Below are 18,484 nucleotides of genomic sequence, written 5' to 3'. Positions count from 1 at the left end.
TTTTTGTTAGAAATACTTGTATGGACATTGCAGCTAGCTGGCAGTATTGTAATGGTACGTCCTGGCTTCGGGAATAGTACTGGAAAATAGATGGGGGGAGTTATCAGTGGAGGAAGACATTGGGGCAAAACTCTGAGAAATCTTCTGGGGCCCAAAACAAGGAGAGATGTATCAGCCCGCTGACTAAGTAATTGACTGTATGCAACACACACACATTGAATGCAATGAAGAATTACGAGTACACATGGTAACACTACCTAACCTAATGAAACCAGGTGTAGCATTAGTCTGCATTGTACTGATGTGATAGATAGCGCAGCAAAGCGCGTCATGAGCTGTTTTAGCACCTCTGTTTCTTGTTGCCTATGCAGCAATCACGCCTCCTCAGCAACCTGAGAGCGCTCTGGTATGGACAGGCACACGTTAGCCCAAGGGGGGCTCGCACTGAGTCACAAAGCGCTATGGCTCCCACTGCCCTAGTGCGGATTCACTGTATTATTCTAACGGTGTATCACGCTGTCGATACGCTATACGAAGTGGGTTTGAAAAACACAGAAAACAAATGTGGCGATCATACCAGGCATGGTAAAAAGTTAATGACCTGCATATGGAAAGCGGAAGCAATCCACTGTATTTATTTTCAATCCGGATTGGATTGATGATCATACGAAAAGGTATAGGCTATGGGAGAAAGGGGAAAATATGATAAATTACTCCCCATTTTTCTCAAGATACAAGCAACTGTGCCACATGTGTTGTGACTTACTTTACAGCAATGGAGATTAGGTTTATTTTTGCTCATCGGGTAGCCAAATCGCATACGCATTGTCCACGTTCTGCCTGCACGTTGGTGGAGTTGACCTACTGTCAGAGATGCGCATCCTCTCACTCTGTGTTGCTCTCGTGAAGAAGCAGTGTATGTTGTGGATGAGCGACGATTTACAGTAGCCTACCTCTGTTTTCTCCCAGGGAATACAACTCTTCCACTGCTAACCAACCCTGGAAAACCTAGAGCTTATTAAGTTTATTTTGTTTGACTGAACCCGCGTAAGGAAAGAAAAAGAACAGTTTTTACACAGCACTTTCAGGTAAGTGAGAAGCGCAAATTGTCAATTGGACTTGTACGAATGTGAAAGGTAACCCTGCGATGCCTCGCGCCTTTTCTAAACGAAAAACCGAAATGTTGGTAAATTTTACTTATATAATTACTGATTAAAGTGCTTCACTACATGATGCAGGTTTTCGAAAACTTTGTTAACTTAAGTTACGATACAAGAACGGTAATTTTAAAAGAAAGTTGAAATTCCTTTTAGGCCTAACTATATAAAAAAAAAATGTCTTGTTTTTGTATTGTTTGGTTAATTGTTGGAGACGTTAGTAAGGATTAATAAACACAGAATTGTGAAGTAAAAGACAGAAATGTTTTATATTAGAACGTAGCTTAATTAGGACATAAAAATAAATAATCTACAAACAATTTATGAGAATTGGAAATTGCATTGCTGGTGTCATTGAGCAGAAGCGTCCCCCTCAGCTCAGCAGGTTGTAACACTATGTGACCCTTTCAATTTATCCGGGAGATTAACATATCACACACTTATCACCACAGAGCCTCCTTATCACTATTGATTTCTTGATTTGCTGTTGTTCAGTTGACACTCCAGTCCACTCAACCTAACATGTGGTTCAGCAGCTAATTTAATTATTGCCCTCTCAAATGAGCTGTCTGTCTAAATGCAGTCACACATTATTGCATGTAATAGCAATACCTTGCAGTTTGTTACCATTCAGGCAGGAGGGATAATAATGGTTCAGTGAGTGATCAGGGCAGCCCCTCCCTCTTAGTGTGTACTCTTTAGGGCTGATGATGGGTCCAGATGTGTTGCACAGATTGTAAAAGGGAATCATTTGGATTAACAAGCCTAGCATGCACTAACACTTCTACACTTTATTTTTTTTACCAGCACTGGTTTGATAGCTTCTTTATATTGGAAAAATGTAATTACAATGACTACATGGAGCTCTGTCAGCCCATTTTAACTAATTATTCACCAGGATGTGCTGATTCTATAGTCCCCATAGTGAAGCCCTATAACCCTACTTGCACTTAAGATCTAAGAAGGTTTGACAGGTGTAATCAATATGGGCATAACTCCATCTCGCCCTGTGATAGGATTGGTGTTCACCATGGAATCACCATATTGATACTAACAGTCAGATCTCAGGTTTCCACAGAGGTATATGGCGTCAGGTTTAGAGGTCAAATCAGTATTGGGGCTACGGTTTTCTTAGCTCTATATGCTACGCTGTCACCCTTTAGGGGCAGTGTTAGTGTCTTAGCTTCTAGTAGATTCTCAAATGCGTTGTGGACCAAGATGGTGGACAGGCGTTTATGCTGCCCTCTTCAACTTGCGTATTCAGCTGTTGTGTGAAGCAGTTTCTTGACAAATACCGTCACATTTTTAGGTGCGTTGGCATATTAGAGAGAATATTTGATTATTCCTTTATGCATTTTCTCTTTTTAGGAATTAATCTATTAACCCTTATGATATGTTAGGGTCATTCATAGCCATTTCAGAGTTTTACACGTCTGAAATACCATTTAGTGTATTTGTTCTGCATGAAACTTTATGACATCCTGGACATTGGGTATCTGGACATAAAAAAATGAAAGTTGACCATTTAAAGAATTTGAAGACTCAAGATCAACTTGGTGCTGGTGAATACTGGTTAAGAATGCTGCTGAATGCAGTAACATAGCAGAGATTGTCTTACCTCACCTCAGCACAAGAGCACACATACATACATACACACACACTCACGTGCGCACACAAACATACACAACATGCTCCCCAGGTTATATAAGGTAAAATATTGGCGCATATTATTGACAGTGTGCCCCTAAAGACACCCCAGAGTCTAACACAGATGCCAGATGTGTCCGCAGCTGTCTTTCCAGTGTAGACCTGCATATTCCAGGTGGAATTGCATCACATGCAATCCATATATGTATTTAGTAGGGATGTTGGTCATATGTTGTCTTAGTACCCCCCAGATTGCAGAGTCAATTGATCCTGTTTGACCTGATTCCCTACCTGAAGCCACATTTGGCCAAAGGAACAAGAAAAATAGATTTTAGGATTAGCCTTCTGAGAAATATTGTAGGACCAAAAATGCAAGACTGCAAGGGTTAACTATTTTTGCATTTCAGCCATTTGGACCTTATTTTGGTAGTGTGCATGTTTCTACTCTCTACTGTGTGAGGCATTCATTTTTTGTTTTTTTGAAAGCCAAAACCTTCAACCTGCTGACTTCAAATCAGAAGACTGCTGGTTAAATGTCCAAGTGTGGGGCACTAGATGTTATTTTGTTTTGTTCTAATACTTTCCCAGATCTTAACTCTGAAGTTACCCATTCGGAATCAATAACTTATCTTTGAGTTGTTTCATTCTTAACCCTATCCCTAACCTTTATCCTAACCATAACCCATTTTGGTTTCACTCTGACAGAGTGCGACTGACTGCTGAGATATGCTACCAAATGGTGTAATTAAAACATCAAGTCATGATGTTATTCTGTTGGTGCAAGTTTGGAGTCGTTTTATTTTGAGATTCATTTAGGCAGTCTCACTTACCTACTGGTTGTGAAAAGAAAATTACTTTGGCAGAGTCAAACCTTTCTTTCTATAAAAATGAATACATTAACTGAATGTCACTCTACATCAGAGAATCTGCTAAATGACTCTGCAATAAAAAGGTTTCAGCTCAGATGACAAGGAACTACAGGGGATAATTGGTAGATTAGTGAGGACTGTAGCCTAAAGTCACAGGGCTAAAACTTTGACAGTTATGGGTCATTGTCTCGGATGGAGCTATTTTGTATCACCCATCCTGTTTTTACATTGTTAATAGCTCCTAATAATGACCCTTTTAATAAAGTTTCTATTTTTAATAGTATTTGGCCATAACCCTGTTAATAGAGTTAATGTTGTCATTGAAAGCACATGTAGGCCCTTATCTACCAATGAGGACTCAGAGGTCTAGTTGTCTGTATTTAAACAAAAATGTTTTTTATTACATGCGGAACAAAAGTAGTGAAATGAAAAAAATGAATCATTCTAAAGCAAAGATTTTGTAGAATTCAAGAATTGTGACTCATGACCTCAGTATTTCAGCCTTGGAAAGAGGTACCGAAACACCATGAGAAGGGAATTTGTATCCAGGTTTCAAGGTCTGACTGAAAAATCTAAACAAAATGAAAAAATGTAGTGTTTTTCTGGAGCAAATCGAAATTTCCCAAATTATTGAGTGTAGTCCAGTGGATTTAGGGCCCTTTAGTGCATAATTACAATGGTGTTTGCCAGTGGTGCCAGTGTAACATGCCTAAAGGGTCTCAAACCTAGGTTTTAAGACAGTAGACACGCCTACTAACCACGGTGCCAATAAAAATGTTAACCTGTTGATGTTGGCAAAACCCGCCAGCCAAGAGATACAGACACAGCCTTCTGTACCCACTGTACATGTACCATGCTTTGTGCTGTTTCCATGACGCCTGTGTCATGGTCATGTATCACAGTGCTTCTTGCTGACATACATGTTGAAATAATTTCTTAATTTGGAAAGCCTCAAAAGCGAGAGGAGGTGGAGAGGCTGGTGTTTTTTTCTTGTACACCTCTGTAATTACATACCAAACTATCACAATTTGTAGCAGCAGCCTGCAGACAGCCTGAGTGTAAATCAACACTGTGTGTAATGGTAAGCCACTCAAAAGTAGTTTCTGCATTCTGTATTTTGGACACAAGTATTTGAACACTCATCTCGGAATGCCCCAAAGATCAACTACCACATCAGCTGTTCTCACTCTGTTCTCACTCTGCCTTTCCAAACTATTAAAATACAATAATTGAACTGAGGGGTGGGGGGTAGCCCAACAGTTTAAGTTGGGATACACTTGTTACAAAGATGGGAACAGTACTAATAATACTCTTAGTTAGGAACCGTAGTACTAATAATACTCTTAGTTAGCAACCTTAGTTCTCTAACTAAGAGGAAATGCTACACCATATCATGCTTTACAGCCATCACTAAAAGAATGTTCATTATGTGTATTATTAGAAGATATACAAATGTATTATTCTAATCAATGGTCGTTATCGGGACGGTCAGATGGTCGAAGGTACAAGGGAAGCAGGCAGGCTTGCGGTGGGGGACAGGCAGTGTTCGTTGTCGGGCGGTCATCAAGGCGTGACAGTACCCCCCTCCCTACAGTATCCCGGTCAGCCGCACACCCGGCTGACCGAGACACAGATGATGGAAGTCAGCGATGAGGCTCGAGTCGAGGATGTCCCTCCTCTGGCCCGTAGCCGTCCCAGTCAACCAGGTATTGGAAGCCCCGGGCCCGAACCCTCAGGAGGCGTCAAACAGAATAGGTCGGGTGGCCGTCGGTGAGATGCGGGAGATGGACAGGCCTAGGGGGAGGAGACAACGGACAGTTAGTGACTGGTTTGATACGAGACACGTGAAAAGCCGGGTGTATACGGAGGGAGCGGGGCTAACAGCTGAGCGGCTGATGACCCGAGAGATCTGAAAGGCTTGATGAAGCGGGGAGACAGCTTGCGACTGTCCACACGAAGGGGCAGGTCCCAGGTGGAAAAACACACCCTCTGGCCAACATGGTAGCCGGGTGATGGGGTCCAGCGGCAGTCGGCCTGTCGACGGTACCTGGTGTTGGTGCGCAGAAGTCTTCCATGTCCGACGACAGTGCCGAATGAACAATTGGGCAGATGGGACACCGACCTCCTCCTCCTGCTCTGGGAACAACGGAGGCTGGTTGCCCAGGGAACACTTGAAGGGGGAGAGCCCAGTAGCGGAGGAGGGCAGGGTGTTGTGGGCATACTCCACCCAAACCAGTTGCCAGCTCCACGTGGCGGGGTTGTGTGAGACCAGGCACTGTAGCACGGTCTCCAGGTCCTCATTGGCCCGTTCCAATTGGCCGTTTGACTCGGGATGAAAGCCGAAAGACAGACTGAGGGAAGAGCCAATGAGGGTGCAGAATGGCCTCCCGAACTGGGAAGTGAACTGAGGGCCCCGATCGGAGACGACGTCAACAGGCAGACTGTGGATCCGGACAACGTGCTGCACCATCAGTTGGGCCGTCTCCTTGGCCAATGGCAGCTTGGGCAGGGGGATGAAGTGTGCCGCCTTGGTGAACCGGTCCACCACCGTGAGGATAGCAGTGTTGCCGTCAGACAGCGACGGCAACACTGACAAAGTCCAGGGAGATGTGCGACCATGGGCGACGAGGGACAGGAAGCGGTTGCAGGAGACCGGCTGGGGCTTGGCGTAACGTCTTGTTTTGGGCACACACCGTGCAGGCGGATACGAAAGAGGGGACGTCCACCCCCATGGTGGGCCACCAAAACCGTTGACGGAGGAAGGCCAAGGTCCGGCGGGCGCCAGGGTGGCAGGTGAGTGTCGAGGAATGGCCCCATTCCAGGACTCTGGACCGGACATTGTCAGGCACAAACAGGCAAACAGGCGAGGACCCCCAGGGTCAGGACTTAAACGTTGCGCGTTTTGCACTGCCTCTACAACACCCCAAACTAGCGACGTAGCTAGACAGGAGGCGGGAAGGATGCGCTCAGGCTCTCGATGGTCGGCAGCAGGTCTGAACACACAGGGAGAGCGCATCCGGTTTGGTGTTCTTCGAGCCGTTGCTTCCCTGTTGCCAACGTTGTAATTAGCCTCAGCAGGTGTCAGGCGACGGGAGAGGTAAGCACAGGGGTGCAGCTTCTGGTCACGGTCTGACCTTTGCGATAGAACAGCCCCCAGGCCGACGCTGGAGGCGTCCACCTCCACTACAAACTGCCGGGCCGGGTCCGGGTGAATCAGAATGGGGGCTGAGGTGAAGCACTGCTTGAGGGCCGCGAAGGCACGGGTTGCTGCTGGGGACCATAGGAAATCCACTTTAGTGGATGTCAAGGCGGTGAGCGGGGCTGCCAACTCGCTGTAGCCCCGGATGAACCTCCGGTATAAATTGGTAAATCCAAGGAAGCGTTGTAGGTCCAGGCGTGAAGAGGGCTGTGGCCAATCGGTGACGGCTTGGACCTTGCTGGGGTCCATCCGGATGCTACCCGCGGCCACTATGTATACCAGGAAGGGAATGACAGAGCGATGGAACATACACTTCTCAGCCTTTACGAAAAGACTGTTCTTCAATAACCGCTGAAGGACCTGTCGTACGTGGGAGGTGTGTTCCTGGGCAGAGCGGGAGTAAATCAAAACGTCATCCAGATACACAGAAACAAAGCGGTTAATCATGTCCCGGAGCACGTCATATACCAGAGCCTGAAAGACAGCCGAAAAAAGGGCCCACAAAAGGGCCCACAATAACTGGAGTCACCAGAGAACCGTTCGGGAGCAGGTAAGTGCGGCTCCCTTTGGGGTATCGAGGGGGTGTTGGGAATTTGGGTGTAGGTGGGGCAGGAGGCAGGTGGGGAGCTACCTGTTCGGGCAGGGCCAGGGTTATCCTCTCTAACATTCGCCGCAGGCTGTCGTTGGCCTCCTGCTGGCGCTTTCTCTGCTTGCAGAGTTCTTCTGCGAAGCCATGGAGCGCCTCCTCGTGTCGACCCCTTGGCAGGCCACCACGTTCTGTAGGTGTTCCAACTCCGCACAAGACAAGACAAGATGATCTGGCAACTGTCAAACAGAGAACAGGGTCTAAGTACACAGGGCTAATAGGGAACCGGGAACACCTGGTGAGGGCCAGGGACAAGACAACAGGTGTAATACATCAGGACGTGACACTATTAGGCTGATAATGAGAGACTCTGAGATCAAAAAGATTAAAAGACTTAAGCTATCTTCTCCTTAGCCATTGATGTTCCTTCCGGTGATCACGGAATTAAAAGGACCATGAGAAAAAGTTTATTAATAAATCTGATCAGTTTATTCAAGTCCTGACAGTTAACAGTATTACCAATAGACCTGTATATAACAATCACTTGACAGCTGTATAACAGCCTACTGTCCTAATATTTATAGCTAACCTTTCTTACTTTGGAACATTAAGGATGATAATAAATGAGATACTTGGAGATCAGAAAGATTTAAAGACTCGTCGTTTGCCTTCCATCGTTCTCAGGTGATCCAAAGTGCCTAAAGATCCATGGATCATCGTTCATTTCGATCATCGTTCCTTCCGGTGAACAAGATTCGAAGGTCTGTGGATCATCGTTCATTTCGTTCATCGTTCTTTCCAGTGAACAAAATTCGATGATCTGTGGAAAAACATTAATTTTGTTCATTGTGACTTCCAGTTAATGAGATTTGAAGATCCTACTGAGATTAATCATGAATGACAATTCACCAAAAAGATTTGTTCAAAAAGAATGAATATTTAGTGAACAACCCATCACAAATATACATAGAGATGTCACTCCCTGTTTTTATGCTGCCTAAAATTGTTTGGTGGTAACGTGGTTTTAGGATTTTATCTGTTACCAGTTTTTACGTTTTATCGTTTTAAAATACACGTTTTATTCTTCCGAGTTTGGCGATTTTATACCTGAACTGAATTTGTGGATTTTATACTTTTAAACAAGTTTTTCTCCATTTGCGTCTTGTGGTTAGCCCTTGGTCTGGGACCACTAGCTACTACCTCCTGTGTGATGTAAGGCCCAAGATGGACACATCAACCCACAAGGACACTGCCATGAAGTGCGATATTTGAAAGATGTTTATGGTAATCAAACAGTATGTGGAAAAAGAGGATTTTATTGAAGGTTTTCTCGCCTAACGTTCTTCAGAGCCCATCCAGTCACTTGATGACCAGCCTGCGCTGGGGTCGACACCGACACCAGAGATAATAATTGTGGATGACTCGATTGTGCGAGATGTGGAACTACTCCCAGAGGTTGGTCACTCACGGGTATACTGCATTCCTGGAGCTCGCATATTTGATTTCAAGAAGAAACTACAGTCCCTGCAGAAAAATCTGTGTAAGTGGCAGGGCAACATTTGAAACAGGTGTGTGAGTGCTAGGGCAAAAACAAAAACATGCAACCCTTTGGTTCCCCAGGACCAGGATTGGGAAACAGTGTATTAGAGACGTCAATGAGCAATACAACGTACGCACCTCACATTCCAAGAAACAATAATGAGTGCTGTACTGTGACTAATAGAACCAATATATACTGAACTAATGACTAAGTGAAAACAGGTGTGTCCTTCGGATGCGCTGCTGCCATCACTCTCCGGCTGGTGGTTAGTACCCCGATGAGGTGGAGTGCCGGATAGGAAGTAGGGATGTGATTTTACTATCCGAATAGTTTGTGTTATTATTTGAATAGTTTTTGGTTAACCAAAATACATGTTTTTAAAAACGACCGATACAACATGAGCCCCACTAAATAATGCGCAAAGGAGTGGGTGTCGTTCTCATGTAACATCGGCTCAATGACTGGTTGTTTGAGAAAAGACAGACCATGCTAATGGAGGAAGCCGTGTGGTTGACACGCAAAACACGGCAACAGAACTATAAGACAATATTTATCAACGCGTAACATTGAGTTTATTGGATGGAAGAGTCTAGAGAAGCTAGTTAGCTAAGCTAGCCAGCCATATGCTATTTGCTTAACTCACCTATTTGCTTAAAACGCCTTTCTATTCCACCGCTGAGCTTTACTTAGCGTTTTGTAGCCAAATATTTTTCCGTAGGTAACATTTATTCAGTAAATATATTCCATCTTCCCTTGGATTAGTTAACTTTAATCCACTTGCTAACATTTGCATCATTCTGGACCCCACCACACTACTACCGCTCTGACTGATGACTGTAAACAACAAACATGTGTGACGGAGCGCCTGTCATAAAAACGTATACTTTTGGTATATCATGGTATATAGTCATATGTAAACATTTTAGATTTGATTTGTAATAGTATTTTGAAAAATAATATTCAGGTCAATTTATTTCAACCAAAGAAATACATATGTGACAGAATTCAGGAAACTGGGCTAATCGCATTTTTATTTTTTGCTTTTTATTGCATTTTATAAAACTCCAGATTCTTTGAAATGGTATATAAAACATACTGTTTGGTTATGGGAAAGATATGCTGCTTTAAATGTTTATAATCGGCTATACTTAGTTCTGAGAAATAAGGCTTGAAAGATTCACACTTCCAGAGAGCTGGTCTTGGTTTATGCCCATTCAGCGTTGTTCACACCCTCTTAGGCCTTTTACCCCACCCAACTATTTAAGTATTGGGGACACTCTGACCTTGTGCTAAACTGGGTCTCTAATAAACACATACTATATCATAATATACATTTTTCATAAATGGACTTGATACATCACGTATAAACAGTACAGTGAAAGGTTAAGTAGCTTAGCAGCAGGATTCATAATAAACAGTAGCAGCAATGTAAGTGTAGATAGTTTGAGTGCTGGTGAACAGCCACTGAGCCATTATAGGGTTATAGATTAGGCATAATCACACACACCTGGATGAATGACCGGTCAATCAGATAGCTTATTATGACACTAAGTGACTTGTTCACTTTTGTGAAGACTATGCAAACATAATAGCTAAGCATAATCACCCACAAGCTAGAAACCAGGAAATGTTAGCTAGCTGTTAAGTCAGTGTTGTTACCTAGCTAGCTAATGTTAACAGTAACGTCATATACTGTGCAAACATAATAGCTAAGCATAATCACACACCAGCTAGAAACCAGGAAATGTTAGCTAGCTGTTAAGTCCGTGTTGTTACCTAGCTAGCTAACAATAACAGTAACGTCAGTAGCTATAGCTAGATAACTAGCAATAATACAAACGACTTGGACATCTTTTTGAAAGGGAATTATCTGTAGCTATTTAGCAAACATTACACCGTATACATGTAGGAATGTTTCACGGCAGACTGAAACAATTATGTATCCTCTGATTATATACAAAGTCCTTTGTTGTTTGCGTTTAGTCTGTTGATGTTGTTTACATACAGCGCGTCTTTTCGCTACTGTTCACACTCAAGGCATTCAATACGCCAATAATCTATGCAACTTTCATTGTCTCTATCAGAACTGCCATGATTGTCCTTTTCTTGTAAATGTAATTTTTGGACAGTTGTTTTACACAAGAGGAGCTAGCGTTTTCTTTCCTCCATTGGCACTGCAATGAAATGCCTCGTTTTTTCCTGAACGTTTTGAACAGTATCTCAAGTCTGGGATTTCTTCATCGTCGTCCGATTCATCTTCTGAGTCATGGCATCATTGTACTCCAGAAAGTAGTATCTCACAACTTCATTGAAAACACCAGCAAAATTCAGGGGCAGTGATGTGATTCACAGCTGTAGCACTGGGATCGCAGTTGTCCATTTTTGAAAACCCCAGGTTCACAATGATTTATTGACCAAACAGTCGTGTTATGACAAAAGCTGTTTACATGATACCAATTACATGAGACCAATCAGAACTCAGTATGTCAGCATGTCCAGCCCCTTCATTATCTCAGGCAATAGAAGGAAAAGTCCTTTATTTTCCGCTGGTTAAACACAGGTTTTAGTTTTACATTTTATTAGCATTTATACTTTGCATATTAGTTTGTTATTAAGTGATATTAAATTTCACATCGTCAAGATGACAAAATCTGCAAAACATGATTTCATGATTTGACATGATTTCATCAAAGAGTTTAACCTGGATTTTTTGGATGACAGATGGTGACCAATATTTATTAAATGATCTCTGCCCTGTTGATTATAAATCTATAAGCAAGCCTAGGGTTAATGGATGTGGAGGGGGTATTGCTGTAGTTCACAAAACCCAGTTCAAATCCATTACTGTATCAGAATTCTACTCATTTGAGGTGCTTGTTTTCTGTGTTTTCTATTCACTGCCTTGAGACAGTTTTATGTGCTGTGCTTTATCGCCCTCCAAAACCTAACTCCAACTTCATACCAGAATTTTCTGAATGTCTTTCCCCCCTGGTGGTGAAACATGACCATATCATTGTTGCAGGGGATTTCAATGTCCATATTGATATTCCCTCAAATATAGCAGCCGCCAAATTTATAAATCTAACTGGATCATTTGACATGACACAGCATGTCTCTGGTCAGACCCACAATCATGGCCATGGTTTTTACTCTTACTCATACCCTGAATAATCTTATAAAGATTTTTTTTTTGTGTCTAATCATCTTAGTATTGTTTTTAATGTCCTGCTTAATGTTTTCCCCAAAAGCGAAAATCAGAATATTCGCTCTCTCATCATTAATTCGCAGACGGCTTTAAAAAAAAAATCTGCTATTTTTTGTAGTTATAGTGAAAACCTACACTCACCTAAAGGATTATTAGGACCACCTGTTCAATTTCTCATTAATGCAATTATCTAATCAACCAATCACATGGCAGTTGCTTCAATGCATTTAGGGCTGTGGTCCTGGTCAAGACAATCTCCTGAACTCCAAACTGAATGTCAGAATGGGAAAGAAAGGTGATTTAAGCAATTTTGAGCGTGGCATGGTTGTTGGTGCCAGACGGGCCGGTCTGAGTATTTCACAATCTGCTCAGTTACTGGGATTTTCACGCACAACCATTTCTAGGGTTTACAAAGAATGGTGTGAAAAGGGAAAAACATCCAGTATGCGGCAGTCCTGTGGGTGAAAATGCCTTGTTGATGCTAGAGGTCAGAGGAGAATGGGCCGACTGATTCAAGCTGACAGAAGAGTAACTTTGACTGAAATAACCACTCGTTACAACTGAGGTATGCAGCAAAGCATTTATGAAGCCTCAACACGCACAACCTTGAGGCGGATGGGCTACAACAGCAGAAGACCCCACCGGGTACCACTCAACTCCACTACAAATAGGAAAAAGAGGCTACAATTTGCACGAGCTCACCAAAATTAGACAGTTGAAGACTGGAAGAATGTTGCCTGGTCTGATGAGTCTCGATTTCTGTTGAGACATTCAGATGGTAGAGTCAGAATTTGGCGTAAACAGAATGAGAACATGGATCCATCATGCCTTGTTACCACTGTGCATGCTGGTGGTGTAATGGTGTGGGGGATGTTTTCTTGGCACACTTTAGGCCCCTTAGTGCCAATTGGGCATCATTTAAATGCCACGGCCTACCTGAGCATTGTTTCTGACCATGTCCATCCCTTTATGACCACCATGTACCCATCCTCTGATGGCTACTTCCAGCAGGATAATGCACCATGTCACAAAGCTTGAATCATTTCAAATTGGTTTCTTGAACATGACAATGGGTTCACTGTACTGAAATGGCCCCCACAGTCACCAGATCTCAACCCAATAGAGCATCTTTGGGATGTGGTGGAATGGGAGCTTCGTGCCCTGGATGTGCTTCCCACAAATCTCCATCAACTGCAAGATGCTATCCTATCAATATGGGCCAACATTTCTAAAGAATGCCTTCAGCACCTTGTTGAATCAATGCCACGTAGAATTAAGGCAGTTCTGAAGGCGAAAGGGGGTCAAACACAGTATTAGTATGGTGGTTAGAGACGCTGGCTCCAGAACAACAGGTCCTGTGTTTGCCTCCTGTAACAGTCAAAATGCATTATGCCTGAGCAGGGGCATAGGTTTGATTTCAAATGTGAGGGGGACAAACACTAGCATAGCATGATGATGCCGGGCTGGGGTGCAAGCTGTCCTTACATGGACCCCCCCCCTCCCCCAATGAAAAATTCTGAAGCGGTATATACGCATTGGAAGGCCAATCCTGAGGTCTGACTGTGATAACCACATAGAAACTCACAATATAAATGTTTTTTACATTTTTATAGAGGTCAAGCACGGTCCTTCCACCCACCGTGGGACCTGGTGCAACCACACCCTGGATAGCTACGCCAGTGGGGACAAATATGTTTTTGCAAATGCCCATGTTTTGGAATGGGATGGCCAACAAGCTCATATACGTGTGATGTTCGGGTGTCCACATACTTTTGGCCATATGCTGTATGTGCACTGATGGACAACATCTCATTGATTCTGCTACAACGAACACGCAAAATACAGCCTTCAGCCAATTCATCTAATATTACTTAGTTACCATATTGTCTATGATGTGAAGAGCTACTGCAGACCTCCGTATTTCAATGTGTGTGGCTGATATAATGTGATCTACATGTACATTTTGCCAGTACTGTACTTGAATTTCACAACCTCACCTCCCAAGCTCCACTACATTCGTGCATGACTACATTGGTTGACTCAATATCCGTCTGGTTCTACAAATAAATATGAATATTCAAGATATGGGCTACACTTAACATAACTAATTTTATCCACCTTTAAAGACAACATTTCACCTCAGCCCCACGGTTGATATTTTCACCCTGGCTGTCTGATCCTGCTATGACAAGGACCTTCTCACGGTCACCATCTGATCCTGCTAAAAATGTAGGACATATGACATGACGACTTGATCTACATTGACTCCTGCAGAACCTGATGTGATGGCAATGTTTGATTTATAAGTCCCACATTAGGTTGAAATGTCGAATGCAGCTACTTCTGTAGTGAACTACAACGTTCGCCAACTTTTCAACTACAGTATTAAGCTAGGTAGTTAGCTAGGTAGTTATCTTCTAATATATCATAGCTAGCTAGCTGTACCACTCACTTTGTCTTTGCATAAAAAAACACCAGTTTGTCTAACTTCAGTCTTTTCTTGGCTGGTGTCATACAGTGCTAGCTGTGAGTGAGGTGAACCTAGTGTTATGTAGACTGTTTGCTAGCTAGCAAGCTAATATATATTTTGCAACTATCATTGACATATTTTGTTAGCCTAACTACACCTTACCGCTTTTAGAACAAGAAACCAGGCAAGCCTAGTTCAGACGGACCGCGATAGAAAGTATGGCCTTCTTGAGATTTGAATCCGGATCGCCCATGTGAAAGGCTGTGTCGCTTACTACCCCACAGACTTTGAACAGCTTATTAGCCAGTTCTCTGAGGTGAAACAAAAGAAGAAAGCGTAATGTTATTAGGGTTCAGTAAGTCTAGTAAAGCAGCATACCTGTCCGGTACAGCCTGACTCTGTCAGACTCAAATGGAGAACAGAGAGAAGCAGTCCCTTTGCGCAATGGCTGTAAGGGAAAGACACATCTCCTCACTGAGTTCAATGACACCACTGCCATGGTCAATAAGAACAACATTCCCTATCATTTGCAATTAATGCAGTGGAAATCATAATGTACTTTTAAAGCATGTTGGTGTAATCAGCCTTGTTTTGAGGGTTGAAGGCCCTTGGGTGTGCAACACAGATGACAGCTATTCAGGATTTAATATTGAGTGTCGGATTAGATTTGATATTGGATTTGGTTATGTCCCATCATAAGTGCTCATTGGCCAACAGTCATTACTGTCACTTCACGGTTATGTCTGTGTCAACTGCATCTCCTGGGAATCGTGTGTGTCTGTCTGTATTTGTGATAGCGAAATTTACATTGAAAAAGCACTTACAGGAATACATGTCAAAACATAGCTATACCTGAGGGAAAATCCCGAAAAACAAGGAATCAATGTTAATTGCAGTAGATACAATTATTTATAAAGGTCCTATTCACAGTGGACTGACAGGAGAGCATTGTAATGGCATTTTGAGAAAGAAGGTCCTTTGCCAATACAAAAAATAAAATAATAGACAGTTGCAATAACATTTGAGTAAGCACTTCTGTCAAAAAACATTCTCACACTTCTACCCTTACTGAAAGTGTTGCAGAGACCAAAATCTAAAAGGTTGAATCCACTAAAAGCTACATTTTAAGGGGAACTTTGAACATTTTTATTTTACCTCTGCTTTATCCATGGTGTAATTCACTAGATCCATCTTTAACAAGTCATTGAATGTCACGTAATTACTCAAGAGAGATGTGAAAGTCTATTACTGATCCTTTATCAGTTAACCTTCATTAAAACATTTGGTTAAACCACAGTAATTATTCATTGTCCTTGTTTATCTGTCAAGGTTGTTGTATGCTTATAGTAATAAACAACAGTGACCTACATTTTTTTGCATGTGTGTTAAGATTACATCAAATAAAAAACAAATGAAATTGTATGTAGAATACAAAGGATATAGACCTTAAATGTTCCCTTACATAACCTATCCTGACAAAGAACAAAGAATAAGAACCATGAGAGCAAAATGTTTCCCATTGTGGTTCGAAATCCCTTTGATTTTAAGGCTGTTTCTGTTGGGTACTGTTCCTATTACCAACATGCTCCATTTCGAAAGGTACAAAAATCTGTCCATAATGGTCCTCTGTATCAAAATAATACAAAACTATTGTTTTTTGTCTAGAAACCCAATGAGGTGTATATCTAGACACTAAATTTAGCTCTGTTCCTGTACAGCTCTGTGTGGATGGGCAATGCGTCTGTACCCCCCACCCCCCCTTGTGTGTGAGGCTGCTGGCTGCGTTCTAAAGGCACTGTACCATGACGCTTATGTAGAACTTGGTTACCAAGGCAACAAACAACATCAGAACAGAACGGTCAGATTAGGCGATGAAGAAGAAGAGGGAAACATATCTCTGTCTTAAAGCATAACAGATAAGTCAGGAGCAAGAACGCAAGGTGAAGAGGTGTCTCCTCTTTCCATCCTGTCAACAGCAGATCAAAAAGGTAAGAGGAGTTCTAACCTCACCTGTCTGATGCAGACATCTCTCGCTGTTCTCACCAGTGATTTCATGTAGCTTTTCTTGCAGTTCTGTCGTGGTTTTCCATCGTCTTTGGTGTTGATTGTAATTGTCGTTCAGGTTTTACAGTCGTTACACTAAATCTAGAGTGTTAAAAAGGCTGAAAGGCAATGTCATTTTCCTAACTCTGCGATGTGCATGACCATCTGGCCCCTGTCACCAGAGCCTCACAAGGCTTAACCTTGGAGGGCCTCACACCGCTGCCCGTTATCAGATGCCAGGACCTTGTCTGCTGCCAGGCACCAGGCCCGGACCTGAGAGATCGGGGAGAATTATTTACCTGGTTAAAATAGTTAAGGCAATGCAATTTCAATGTTGCAGAACCAATTTGGGTTGTGTTTTAAAATCTTTATTTATTAAAATGAAAAATAATGACACAGACAAATGTATTTGTGATACCTCGGGGGAAGTACATGGTTGCTTGGCTGCAAACAAAAATGAAACGATTAATCTTGTAATTTTTAATGAGCTTGCAGGACATTTCTATATGTAAATTGTCCTGCTTTTCAGCTGCTCTAATTATTTAGTGTTCAAGGTATGTCCTCAACCAACTGATCTTGTCATGCTGGAATACGACTATCATTCAGTGGAGACCCATAATTCGACACTGGGTTAAACGTTTGACTTCAAAACACCTGAGTGATTGTATGAAGCCCTGAGAATCATGCAACCAGGCACCCTGTGCCAGCCAAGAAACCCCACAGCACTATCAAATTGCCCTATTATTATTTTATTTGGGAGTTTTTTAGTTTTTTTTTACTGATTGCGAAGTTTGGTCATCAGTAAAACCAGGCCTGATCAGTATTGCGAAAGAGCTGTATTTCTGTTTAATTGGTCCCCCAGTTTATGGCTTGTTAACAGTAGGTGGGGTTTTTAAACTGTTCAATCCTTGTGTCTTCTTTAGAAGTGGGGTCTTTCTATATGTACCAACCACCAAATGAACTGTTCAAGGACAATCACTTTTAGAATCAAATACATTGGAGGTATAAGAATTTGGATTGGCTTTTCTGCCTCTCATTTTCGGGGGTCTCACATGTCTGCAAGCCATTTTAAATCAGCAGGATGTCAATTGGTTGTAGGTCTTAAAGCAGGAAAACAATCACAAACGATAAAAAAAGAATTGTAATAGTTAAAAAGAATGTGGGGACAGTGCTGGAGTGTTAGGTTAACAGAATCAGAACTATGGCAAGAGTTCAAAACAGGACCCACCTTATATACTGAATATGTACAGATCTCTCCTAACAAGTGACCTAAAGTGCAGTGAGAAAGGTAAAGCAAATTAATTGATGCCTATAAAAGTTGTTAACAACATTTTTGAAATATTACAAGAGAACTTTTGGCCAGCTGTAGGTCCTATTATGAGGGGGGTTGCTGAAACAAGCCGTCAATTATGAATTAGGAATCTCAGTCACTCGGTAATGGACCCTCACAGAACATAACCCAATCACTCAGTAATGGACCGACACAGAACATAACCCAATCACTCAGTAATGGACCGACACAGAACATAACCCAATCACTCAGTAATGGACCCACACAGAACATAACCCAATCACTCAGTAATGGACCCTCACAGAACATAACCCAATCACTCAGTAATGGACCCACACAGAAAATAACCCAATCAATCAGTAATGGACCCACACAGAACATAACCCAATCACTCAGTAATGGACCCTCACAGAACTGATCGGTCAGTAATGGACCATCACAGAACTAATCAGTCAGTAATGGACCATCATTAAACAA

General features: G+C 42.4%; 1 protein-coding gene across 3 annotated transcripts in view; it reads left to right on the top strand.

Annotated features, from left to right (window-relative positions):
* The first annotated feature begins 490 nt into the window (after positions 1-490).
* The window catches only part of camkva (CaM kinase-like vesicle-associated a), a 42,517-nt gene continuing 24,523 nt past the window's right edge, over positions 491-18,484 (top strand). Inside the window, exons 1-3 of one of the 3 annotated variants that reach the window (XM_020055229.3) lie at positions 491-674; positions 970-1,088; positions 16,392-16,661. The gene's annotated coding sequence lies outside the window, so the exon portion shown is untranslated. Of the gene's footprint in view, positions 675-709; positions 1,089-16,391; positions 16,662-18,484 lie in introns of those variants that run through there. The other 2 variants (XM_020055228.3, XM_010901857.4) reach the window with 2 other exon arrangements.

The sequence above is a fragment of the Esox lucius genome, chromosome 17, assembly GCF_011004845.1.
Source record: "Esox lucius isolate fEsoLuc1 chromosome 17, fEsoLuc1.pri, whole genome shotgun sequence".
In the NCBI taxonomy this organism is placed as follows: Eukaryota; Metazoa; Chordata; class Actinopteri; order Esociformes; family Esocidae; genus Esox; species Esox lucius.
Note: the sequence above shows the minus strand (reverse complement) of the source record. Positions and strands in the feature narration are given on the sequence as shown.